Source organism: Salvelinus alpinus, chromosome 25 (genome assembly GCF_045679555.1).
Source record: "Salvelinus alpinus chromosome 25, SLU_Salpinus.1, whole genome shotgun sequence".
Classification (NCBI taxonomy): Eukaryota; Metazoa; Chordata; class Actinopteri; order Salmoniformes; family Salmonidae; genus Salvelinus; species Salvelinus alpinus.
Window position 1 is genome coordinate 32,070,820 of NC_092110.1, and position 12,462 is coordinate 32,083,281.

Genomic DNA, 12,462 nt, shown 5'->3' on the forward strand with positions numbered 1-12,462 from the left:
CCAATCACACTAATCAAACACGCATCAAAGAGAAGAAGTTATAGAGCGATGACTGAATAACACAATGTAAAGACTGGCGCAGTGTGAAATCTGCCAAGACTATCACTGGTGGTTTCAAAACAATGCTCACAGTGTCCACCCACTCTGCCAAGACGCACTTTGGTGATGAAATTTCACTTCCTTATGTTATCAAATACATTTTACCAAGACAAATATGATTATTCATGTCTGAATCATTCAGTGGGGTCTTTCTCTAACATATCATTAGCATTATATCCAAAAAGTTAGATTTCGTAATCTAATACATACGATAATAAGCACCGAGTTCTGTTGACATCGTGGTACAGGTTTCTCATAACTTCTAAAGATGTTACATTTTGTGCTCATCATCTTCCAAGTAGTTAACAGGTTGCAAAAAGCAAATTAGAATGAATGAAATGTAAAAGCTTGGAATGCTCAGTGCTCCATTGGCATTTTATAGATTCAATGATTTCTTACAAACAAGCGTAAAAGAACAGGAATTTCCAATTAATATGAAAAGTGTATACTAATATGAAAATACGTCATGTCTCAAAATCGATATCCATCTTAGCTCTATATTGTTTTATGTCCTGCGGATTCGAGAAGAAAGATGACAAGTTCAATAGGAAAGTGAGCCTGTCAGGTAGCCAATAGCCTTAAGCCTTCCATCCAGCCTAGCTGACACGATGCAATTTTCCAGATTTTTTACCACTTTTTTCCCCCTCCGGCCTCCATTGATTTAGTCACCCTAATTCTGGCCATCCCACAAGGATAAAGACTTTGGACCGGTTTGGAGGTTTGGACCGTTGGAATTCTTAGGATTATCTACAGAATTAACATACTATTTAAAACACTGCTCGAAAGATACATTTTAGATTGGAACTTGTGTGAATTCTGATTTTATCTAGTGCCTGAATATCAGGACTCAGGATAAGACCCAGATGCAGACAGTACGAACCACAGATATTTATTGACAAAACAGGGGACAGACAAAAGACAGGTCAAGGGCAGGCAGAGGTCCGTATTCCAGGGCAGAGTCAGAAAGGTACAGAACGGCAGGCAGGCTCGGGGTTAGGGCAGGCAGAGGTCAGTATTCCAGGGCAGAGTCAGTAAGGTACAGAACGGCAGGCAGGCTCGGGGTTAGGGCAGGCAGAGGTCAGTATTCCAGGGCAGAGTCAGTAAGGTACAGAACGGCAGGCAGGCTCGGGGTTAGGGCAGGCAGAGGTCAGTAAATCCAGGGCAGTCAGAAAGGTACAGAACGGCAGAAAAAACACAATGGTAGGCTTGACGAGACAAGACCAACTGGCAACAGACAAACAGAAAACACAGGTATAAATGCACAAGGGATAATGGGGAAAATGGGCGACACCTGGAGGGGGTGGAGACAAGCACAAGCCAAGTGAAACAGATCAGGGTGTGACACTGAGGCTATGCAGCAGTTTGATAATGTAGAATGTGTTTGTTTCTTTAAGTCTTGAGATCAAGGCCACATAGATCCATAACCAGGTGTGGTGTTTCGTGGTGTTTCGGGAAGGTGGGAGGTAGATACAGTATATCCAACATGATTTTTTGTGACTATGAACATTAGGGTGTAATTGAGTTTTGCACTGTAACTCAACACCTTTAAAGAAAAATACGCACATGCTGAGAACTTACGCTAAACTAGTCAAAATCCATCTACTGTAGTTACATCATCTGCCTTATCACACATGCTGTAGTTACAACATCTGTCTTATCACACATGCTGTAGTTACATCATCTGTCTTATCACACATGCTGTAGTTACAACATCTGTCTTATCACACATGCTGTAGTTACAACATCTGTCTTATCACACATGCTGTAGTTACAACATCTGTCTTATCACACATGCTGTAGTTACAACATCTGTCTTATCACACATGCTGTAGTTACAACATCTGTCTTATCACACATGCTGTAGTTACAACATCTGTCTTATCACACATGCTGTAGTTACATCATCTGTCTTATCACACATGCTGTAGTTACATCATCTGTCTTATCACACATGCTGTAGTTACATCATCTGCCTTATCACACATGCTGTAGTTACATCATCTGTCTTATCACACATGCTGTAGTTACATCATCTGCCTTATCACACATGCTGTAGTTACATCATCTGTCTTATCACACATGCTGTAGTTACATCATCTGCCTTATCACACATGCTGTAGTTACATCATCTGTCTTATCAAACATGCTGTAGTTACATCATCTGCCTTATCACACATGCTGTAGTTACATCATCTGCCTTATCACACATGCTGTAGTTACATCATCTGTCTTATCACACATGCTGTAGTTACAACATCTGTCTCATCACACATGCTGTAGTTACATCATATGCCTTATCACACATGCTGTAGTTACATCATATGCCTTATCACACATGCTGTAGTTACATCATATGCCTTATCACACATGCTGTAGTTACATCATCTGTCTTATCACACATGCTGTAGTTACATCATCTGCCTTATCACACATGCTGTAGTTACATCATCTGCCTTATCACACATGCTGTAGTTACATCATCTGTCTTATCACACATGCTGTAGTTACATCATCTGTCTTATCACACATGCTGTAGTTACATCATCTGTCTTATCACACATGCTATAGTTACAACATCTGTCTTATCACACATGCTGTAGTTACATCATCTGTCTTATCACACATGCTGTAGTTACATCATCTGTCTTATCACACATGCTGTAGTTACATCATCTGTCTTATCACACATGCTATAGTTACAACATCTGTCTTATCACACATGCTGTAGTTACAACATCTGTCTTATCACACATGCTGTAGTTACAACATCTGTCTTATCACACATGCTGTAGTTACAACATCTGCCGTATCACACATGCTGTAGTTACAACATCTGTCTAATCACACATGCTGTAGTTACAACATCTGTCTTATCACACATGCTGTAGTTACAACATCTGTCTTATCACACATGCTGTAGTTACAACATCTGTCTTATCACACATGCTGTAGTTACAACATCTGTCTCATCACACATGCTGTAGTTACATCATATGCCTTATCACACATGCTGTAGTTACAACATCTGTCTTATCACACATGCTGTAGTTACAACATCTGTCTTATCACACATGCTGTAGTTACAACATCTGTCTCATCACACATGCTGTAGTTACATCATCTGCCTTATCACACATGCTGTAGTTACATCATCTGTCTTATCACACATGCTGTAGTTACATCATCTGTCTTATCACACATGCTGTAGTTACATCATATGCCTTATCACACATGCTATAGTTACAACATCTGTCTTATCACACATGCTGTAGTTACAACATCTGTCTTATCACACATGCTGTAGTTACAACATCTGTCTTATCACACATGCTGTAGTTACAACATCTGTCTCATCACACATGCTGTAGTTACATCATATGCCTTATCACACATGCTGTAGTTACAACATCTGTCTTATCACACATGCTGTAGTTACAACATCTGTCTCATCACACATGCTGTAGTTACATCATCTGTCTTATCACACATGCTGTAGTTACATCATCTGTCTTATCACACATGCTGTAGTTACAACATCTGTCTTATCACACATGCTGTAGTTACAACATCTGTCTCATCACACATGCTGTAGTTACAACATCTGTCTTATCACACATGCTGTAGTTACAACATCTGTCTTATCACACATGCTGTAGTTACAACATCTGTCTCATCACACATGCTGTAGTTACAACATCTGTCTCATCACACATGCTGTAGTTACAACATCTGTCTTATCACACATGCTGTAGTTACAACATCTGTCTTATCACACATGCTGTAGTTACAACATCTGTCTCATCACACATGCTGTAGTTACAACATCTGTCTTATCACACATGCTGTAGTTACAACATCTGTCTTATCACACATGCTGTAGTTACAACATCTGTCTTATCACACATGCTGTAGTTACAACATCTGTCTCATCACACATGCTGTAGTTACATCATCTGTCTTATCACACATGCTGTAGTTACATCATCTGCCTTATCACACATGCTGTAGTTACATCATCTGTCTTATCACACATGCTGTAGTTACATCATCTGTCTTATCACACATGCTGTAGTTACATCATATGCCTTATCACACATGCTATAGTTACAACATCTGCCTTATCACACATGCTGTAGTTACATCATCTGTCTTATCACACATGCTGTAGTTACATCATCTGTCTTATCACACATGCTGTAGTTACATCATATGCCTTATCACACATGCTATAGTTACAACATCTGTCTTATCACACATGCTGTAGTTACATCATCTGTCTTATCACACATGCTGTAGTTACATCATCTGTCTTATCACACATGCTGTAGTTACATCATCTGTCTTATCACACATGCTGTAGTTACATCATCTGTCTTATCACACATGCTGTAGTTACATCATCTGTCTTATCACACATGCTGTAGTTACATCATCTGTCTTATCACACATGCTGTAGTTACATCATCTGTCTTATCACACATGCTGTAGTTACATCATCTGTCTTATCACACATGCTGTAGTTACATCATATGCCTTATCACACATGCTGTAGTTACATCATCTGTCTTATCACACATGCTGTAGTTACAACATCTGTCTTATCACACATGCTGTAGTTACATCATCTGTCTTATCACACATGCTGTAGTTACAACATCTGCCTTATCACACATGCTGTAGTTACAACATCTGCCTTATCACACATGCTGTAGTTACAACATCTGTCTTATCACACATGCTGTAGTTACAACATCTGTCTTATCACACATGCTGTAGTTACATCATCTGCCTTATCACACATGCTGTAGTTACAACATCTGCCTTATCACACATGCTGTAGTTACATCATCTGTCTTATCACACATGCTGTAGTTACAACATCTGCCTTATCACACATGCTGTAGTTACATCATCTGTCTTATCACACATGCTGTAGTTACAACATCTGCCTTATCACACATGCTGTAGTTACATCATCCGCCTTATCACACATGCTGTAGTTACATCATCTGCCTTATCACACATGCTGTAGTTACATCATCTGCCTTATCACACATGCTGTAGTTACAACATCTGTCTTATCACACATGCTGTAGTTACATCATCTGTCTTATCACACATGCTGTAGTTACATCATCTGTCTTATCACACATGCTGTAGTTACTTCATATGCCTTATCACACATGCTGTAGTTACATCATCTGCCTTATCACACATGCTGTAGTTACATCATCTGCCTTATCACACATGCTGTAGTTACAACATCTGCCTTATCACACATGCTGTAGTTACATCATCTGTCTTATCACACATGCTGTAGTTACAACATCTGCCTTATCACACATGCTATAGTTACAACATCTGCCTTATCACACATGCTGTAGTTACATCATCTGTCTTATCACACATGCTGTAGTTACATCATCTGCCTTATCACACATGCTGTAGTTACATCATCTGCCTTATCACACATGCTGTAGTTACATCATCTGTCTTATCACACATGCTGTAGTTACAACATCTGTCTTATCACACATGCTGTAGTTACATCATCTGTCTTATCACACATGCTGTAGTTACAACATCTGTCTTATCACACATGCTGTAGTTACATCATCTGCCTTATCACACATGCTGTAGTTACATCATCTGCCGTATCACACATGCTGTAGTTACATCATCTGCCTTATCACACATGCTGTAGTTACATCATCTGCCTTATCACACATGCTGTAGTTACATCATCTGCCTTATCACACATGCTGTAGTTACATCATCTGCCTTATCACACATGCTGTAGTTACAACATCTGCCTTATCACACATGCTGTAGTTACATCATCTGTCTTATCACACATGCTGTAGTTACATCATCTGCCTTATCACACATGCTGTAGTTACATCATCTGCCTTATCACACATGCTGTAGTTACAACATCTGTCTTATCACACATGCTGTAGTTACATCATCTGCCTTATCACACATGCTGTAGTTACATCATCTGCCGTATCACACATGCTGTAGTTACATCATCTGCCTTATCACACATGCTGTAGTTACAACATCTGCCGTATCACACATGCTGTAGTTACATCATCTGTCTTATCACACATGCTGTAGTTACAACATCTGCCTTATCACACATGCTGTAGTTACATCATCTGCCTTATCACACATGCTGTAGTTACAACATCTGCCTTATCACACATGCTGTAGTTACATCATCTGCCTTATCACACATGCTGTAGTTACATCATCTGTCTTATCACACATGCTGTAGTTACATCATCTGTCTTATCACACATGCTGTAGTTACATCATCTGTCTTATCACACATGCTGTAGTTACATCATCTGCCTTATCACACATGCTGTAGTTACATCATCTGCCTTATCACACATGCTGTAGTTACAACATCTGCCTTATCACACATGCTGTAGTTACATCATCTGTCTTATCACACATGCTGTAGTTACATCATCTGTCTTATCACACATGCTGTAGTTACATCATCTGCCTTATCACACATGCTGTAGTTACATCATCTGCCTTATCACACATGCTGTAGTTACAACATCTGCCGTATCACACATGCTATAGTTACAACATATGCCTTATCACACATGCTGTAGTTACATCATCTGCCGTATCACACATGCCTTTTCTTGTCCTACATTCTTGTCCTACATATAATCAATCTTCCCTCGAAACGATCTAAGTCATAAGATATGAGTGTTTGCTGATTGACTCTCCGATACACATTTCAAACATGTTTGTGCATTGGCATTTGCCTGCATTCACTACCAACAAATTCCTCAGGCCTGCTCAGGTCTGAGGGTGTCAGAACAGATACAGAGAAACAGCTATTTTTTCACCTGCAGCAGAGAACAACATCTCCACGGAGGCCAGCAGCAGCAGATGTGTCATAGCGAGAGAGACAGAGCAGCTGAGAAGGTGAATGACTGCAGGCGTCCTCAGAGGGAGAGGTGGAGGGTGGAGCCCCATGGGTTAGAACAACCCCATGGAGAGTAGACATGTCAGCACTACTGAGTTGTTACACAACATCTTCTACCGTAGGTCATGAATGCACTACCTCTGGTATTTTAACATGAACTGGAAAGGTTAGACGCTTGGTATGAGGTTGATATGAGGTGATTTTGGTGCAATACAAAAGCAAGAACTTTACAATTTAGTCATTTAGCAGACACTCTTATCCAGAGTGACTTACAGGAGCAATTAATCTTAAGTGCCTTGCTCAAGGGGACATCGAGAGAGCCTTGTTGGCTTGGGGATTCAAACCAGTAACCTTTCAGTTAATGGCCCAACACTAACTACTAGGCTACCTTCCCCCCGATCAATCCAATCAGTACTTGATCTGGTAACTGGAAGTTTATGGTAGTAAAACATACATTCGTGTTTCTCTGTCAGAATACTCAATTGAATTACTAGGTAATAACGGTCTTGCAGCACAGGAGCATTTATCTTAATTTATATATCAATCCCAGAATTGAATGAATGGTGTGACGTGCAGAAAATCTTGTCAAGGGCGCAAGAAGATGTTTGTAAAACCACAAATAAGTGCATCCTTTGTCAGTCGGAGGCCAAAGAGCCTTTTTTTCTTCTGCTAATGTCACACAACGCGGGAGGACCAAGGCCACGTCAAACCACAGGAAGTTAATAGGTGTCATTGGTAGTGGACAAAGAGCAGCACTGTAGCATGCTGAGAGAAAACTGATGTCAACTGATCACAACATGTCAACTGATCACTTAGTGATGCACAATGGCCTCTGGTCACAGCTTGAGTCACATCACCTTTCTCATTATCAACCTTTCACCTTTAGGTGGAATCCCCAATGGCAACATGTGTTTGCTCCATTCATCTATGTGTGGGAAACAAACAACCTCTGTCAACGCATCATAGCGGCCTGTATGCCTCCAGTGTGTTGGCTGTGGATACCGAGCAATATATGGGTATATGGTTCAGGAACGTTGAAGCGTTACGAAATGTTTCTCAATATGGTGTAAAAAAGATAGCTCTTGCCACGCAGAATGAGAAATCATTATTACCTCTATACGTTGCTTGTCTATATGAAACGCTGAATGTTAGACGCTCCTAAATAAGCCATTTTGGTATGAGTTGTTCACCTGAAGCACCACTTGCGGTAAGGTTAGGTTAGCTCTATATTCCGATTCTCAGTCACATTATGTGTGTTACTGTGGAACAGCGTTCTGGGAGGCGGGGTGGTGGTCGGCATCTTGTCTGTGTTCTGGGAGGTTGGCTGGGGGCGGGGTGGTGGTCGGCATGTTGTCTGTGTTCTGGGAGGTTGGCTGGGGGCGGGGTGGTGGTCGGCATGTTGTCTGTGTTCTGGGAGGTTGGCTGGGGGCGGGGTGGTGGTCGGCATGTTGTCTGTGTTCTGGGAGGTTGGCTGGGGGCGGGGTGGTGGTCGGCATGTTGTCTGTGTTCTGGGAGGTTGGCTCTGGGCGGGTTGGGGTGGTGGTCGGCATGTTGTCTGTGTTCTGGGAGGTTGGCTGGGGGCGGGGTGGTGGTCGGCATGTTGTCTGTGTTCTGGGAGGTTGGCTGGGGGCGGGGTGGTGGTCGGCATGTTGTCTGTGTTCTGGGAGGTTGGCTGGGGGCGGGGTGGTGGTCGGCATGTTGTCTGTGTCCTGGGAGGTTGGCTGGGGTTGGGTTGGGATGGTGGTCAGCATGTTGTCTGTGTTCTGGGAGGTTGGCTGGGGTTGGGTTGGGATGGTGGTCGGCATCTTGTCTGTGTTCTGGGAGGTTGGCTGGGGGCGGGTTGGGATGGTGGTCGGCATCTTGTCTGTGTTCTGGGAGGTTGGCTGGGGGCGGGTTGGGATGGTGGTCAGCATGTTGTCTGTGTCCTGGGAGGTTGGCTGGGGGTGGGTTGGGATGGTGGTCGGCATGTTGTCTTTGTCCTGGGAGGTTGGCTGGCGGCGGGGTGGGGTGGTGGTCGGCATGTTGTCTGTGTTCTGGGAGGTTGGCTGGGGGCGGGTTGGGATGGTGGTCAGCATGTTGTCTGTGTTCTGGGAGGTTGGCTGGGGGCGGGTTGGGGTGGTGGTCAGCATGTTGTCTGTGTCCTGGGAGGTTGGCTGGGGGCGGGTTGGGGTGGTGGTCAGCATGTTGTCTGTGTCCTGGGAGGTTGGCTGGGGCGGGGTGGTGGTCGGCATGTTGTCTGTGTTCTGGGAGGTTGGCTGGGGGCGGGTTGGGGTGGTGGTCGGCATGTTGTCTGTGTTCTGGGAGGTTGGCTGGGGGCGGGTTGGGGTGGTGGTCGGCATGTTGTCTGTGTTCTGGGAGGTTGGCTGGGGGCGGGTTGGGGTGGTGGTCGGCATGTTGTCTGTGTTGTAGATGATGGAACTCTAGTTCCCTCTCATGGCAAACGGATCTATAGCATTCACCTTGGAAGGCTACATGTTCCTTGAATTAAAGCCCCAAAATATCCAAGAAAGACAGAAAAACATAAAAAGTATCAAGTATTTACTGATTTAGATAACATCAGCTGCGTTTAGACAGGCAGCCCAATTATGATATTTGTTTTCCACTGATTGGTTGTTTGACCGATCACATCAGATCTTTTCACATCAGATCTTTTTCAGTAAAAAAGATCAGAATTTGTCTGCCTGTGTAAACGCAGTCATCCTAATATTTCCCTAGACCAGTGAGGTTAAGAAAATAACTGAGATTAATAGAACATTTAAATCCTGTTAGATAAAAAACACCGACCTCGCTGGGTCAGTAAACGTGAAATTCAACACCATCAATTTGTCCAGATGATGGCATGATACTGTTGAACACCAGAAAGTGTTAGTAATATCCTATTGATATTATATGCATTTCTTACAGCTCACTGCTCTGAATCTAATGTGTTATAGGAGGTGGTAAAATTAACGGATACATGTTAAATTAAACAAATTAGCGAGTTTAAGTGATAATGTTAATTGTAAAAGTTGGATACTGTAAGTAAAGGAACTTTTCATTGCTGAGTTCTGCACTACTGTAAGTAAAGGGACTTTTCATTGCTGAGTTCTGCACTCCTTAAATCTTTCAAAGTGAAAGTGGGAATGACAAAAATAACCACTTGCTACTTGTTAATCATATTAATTCAATTCAATACACATTATGGACAATTAAGAAAAACTAAGAACCAAAAATGGATCATCAGCAACACCTTGAAAGTGAGAACTTTCCGTATTGGGTAATTGATTTAACCATGTGGTGTGAATATGAGGGGGTGTAAAATTATGAACTACTTACATTGCAAAAGTTAAGTTGCGCTATCTCACCCCCTTGAATCCTGAAGGCACTGAAACAGAAACTGTACATGAAGTTAAGGCCTGATTAAGTAATCAACTAATAAACTGTCATCTGTGATATTCTGACAGACTTTAGTTGAGGGAGAAAGACATTTTAATACAGTGTATTACTTACCCAATACATTTCATGTAAATCATTAATTGGCATATTCTAATCAGTCATCACTGACAAACACATTGCCTGAACATGGGTTGACAATTAACTGCCATTCAATGTGACATCCATATCTCAAGTTCTAACATAACTCAGAGCCACTGATGACCAAAAAGGAGCTATTTGCTTGCATTATTTTCCAATCAAAGCTTTGCTCATAGGGTTCAAATCTTTGAGATGGGTTCACTCCAATACCAGCTGAAAGACAGGGGCCTGTTTTACAGTATCAATATCAAATCGCTTTCAAGACATTTTAAGGGCTACCCCTTCAAGTCACCACTTGGAGAAGATGAGAAATTCCAACATCATACCATCACCATTCCAGTCCCTACACAGCCAGGTCTACAGCTGCCTCCCAGTCCCAGCTCCTAGCAATCTGTTACAAACCACAGAGAAAGGAAGAGGACCTCTGAGAGAACAGGCAGGTTATGAAGAGCATCATATCTAAGGTAATATACACTGAGTGTACCAAACATTAAAGGACACCTTCCTAATATTGAGTTTAACCTGTCTCCTCCCCTTCATCTACACTGATTGAAGTGGATTTAACAAGTGATATCAATAAGGGATCATAGCTTTCACCTGGTCAGTCTATGTCATGGAAAGAGCAGGTGTCCTTAATGTGTTGTTTACTCAGTGTAAAATATATCATGGATATGAAGAGGTTTGGGTAAAGTACATATATATGTGTGTACATAAGATTAAAAAAAACTAATGAAGACCTTATGAACCTACCTGCCTGTAAATTAGCACATTCCAATTACTATGCATGTCCACTCTAGAGCATTTTATTAGTGGAACATTTCACAGAAAGACACAAGGACAAAGAAGTAACCTCTCTTTACACCAAAGATTAAGTACAGGAGAGAGCAGAGGAAGGCCTTGGCTGAGCAGTGGGTAAACCCAGCCCTGCGGCTGGGCGGCCCACACCTGTGATGTCAGGACTCTGTGTACCGTACAGTACAGGTGTGAGGGCCTGGCTCTGGCTTCCTCTCCTCACTTCATTCGCTCCAGATAACCCATCAGCCTCAGCACCCGGAACCCTGTCGCCATGGAGCCCACAGATGGTGCTTCCTGCGGCCGGACCCTGCGATTGGCGGAGGCCTTCCAAACAGAGAACAGCTGCTGGGGGATGATATATCACTGGGTTGTTATTTGGCGTTTGCGCTTTCATTTCAGGCTAGTCTGCGTGACACTCCCAGACCCACATCTGGCAGGAAATGGAAGCACAATGAGAGAGGGAGAGAGAGTGATTAACAAAGAGCTGAAGAGCAGGTGTTGGTTTGACAGGGCTACAATGTGTGAAGAGAAGTAGAGATTGATGCAGAAGGCTTTTCAATAGCTTTAGTGAGCATATACAGTGCCTTGCAAAAGTATTCATCCCCTTGGTGTTTTTCCTATTTTGTTGCATTACAACCTGTAATTTAAATATTTTTTATTTTGATTTCATTTAATGGACATACGAAAAATAGTCCAAATTGGTGAAGTGAAAAAAATTGTTTATTTGTTATTTTTTAAAGGTCCTGCGTGCATATGTATTCACCCCCTTTGCAATGAAGCCCCTAAATAAGATCTGGTGCAACCAATTACCTTCAGAAGTCACATAATTCGTTTAAAAAAAGTCCACCTGTGTGCAATTTAATTTAAGTGTCACATGATCTCAGAATATATACACACACACACACACATATATGCACACACACATATACACACAAATATATATATGCATATATATATAAAAATGAGTTTTAATGAATCCAACCTAAGTATATGTAAACTTCCGACTTCAACTGTATGTACATACATACACTTAGGTTGGAGTCATTAAAACTCGTTTTTCAACAACTCCAAAAATGTGTTGTTCAAACTTTAGTTTTGGC